This window comes from Neofelis nebulosa, chromosome 10, assembly GCF_028018385.1.
Source record: "Neofelis nebulosa isolate mNeoNeb1 chromosome 10, mNeoNeb1.pri, whole genome shotgun sequence".
NCBI lineage: Eukaryota > Metazoa > Chordata > Mammalia > Carnivora > Felidae > Neofelis > Neofelis nebulosa.
In genome coordinates, this window is record NC_080791.1 from 6,980,377 (window position 1) to 6,981,624 (window position 1,248).

Here is a 1,248-nt window from a genome sequence, read left to right on the forward strand (position 1 = left end):
ACTACCTTACATGGGCTGGTCAAGACACTGACACGTAATCGGAAATCTGAAGGATGTGATGAATCCAGCCTCGCTAAGAGCTAGATGAGGGGCGCCTGGGTGGCTCAGTCGGTTGAGCGTCTGACTCTTGCTTTCAGCTCAGGTCATGATCTCACAGTTCATGGGCTTGAGCCCCACATCGGGCTCTGAAGCATCAGTGCAGAGCCTGCTTGGGATTCTCTCTCTCTCCCTTTCTCTCTGCCCCTCCCCTGCTCATGTTCTCTGTCTCTCTTGCTCTCTCTCTCTCAAAATAAATTAATAAACTTAAAAAAAAAAAGAGCTAGATGAAGGGCTTTTCAAGCAGAGACAAATGCAAAGGTGCTGATACAGAACAGAGATCGACACTCTGGTCTAATGTCTCTGGACATCATGGTAATTAGGAGTGTAGGGCGAGGGGGGAAAAGAGAGACATAAAGTTGGAGAGAGAGGCATGGTCTTGATAACATAAGCCAGTCAGGCCAAAGCAAGGGACTTTAGATGCTATTCTAAGAGCATGGGCTGGGAGTCAGGAGTCTTTGGTTCAAGCTCTGTTTACATAATTTACTAGATGTGTGACCTTGGGTGGTTATGTCACTTCCTTATCTGTGAAGTGAGAGTAATAATTGTACCCATCTCATAAGGCTGTGGAATTAAAAGTGATAATGTATATAAAGTCCTTAGCACGTAGTAAGCTCTAATGAAATAATGTGGGAGACAGAGACAGGGAGAGGCAGAGACAGACACAGACACAGAGAGTGTCCTCCCCAGCCATGTGGCTGGTTGGATTCTAGTTTCCTCCTCACACCTGGCCAGCTTCCAGGATAAGAAGGATTTCCATATACTATCTCTTCTCGCCCTGCTTCCGAGATGGAGGAAATCTTCCTTATGGGCAGAACTCATTTCAAATCATTTGAGCCATAAGGACCAAAATTGTTTTCAAACTGGTAATACAGCATGATGACACCAAAGTAGTAAAAGAGAAAAAAGATATTTTGTAATCCTATCATCCTAATTCAAGGGGTATTTTTTCTTGTTTGAATGCCATCCTAAAGTTCTTGCCCATTTGTGTCTGTGTGTATAGATAGTCTAGTTAAAATCACAGCCGTGTATACATACATAAACACATGCATATTTAGAACTCAATTGTCATCACCGTGCACATTTTGATAAAGGCTTTTAGTATTGTCACTGAAAGACCTCTGTAGAAGATGATTTCACAATCTAGTGGGA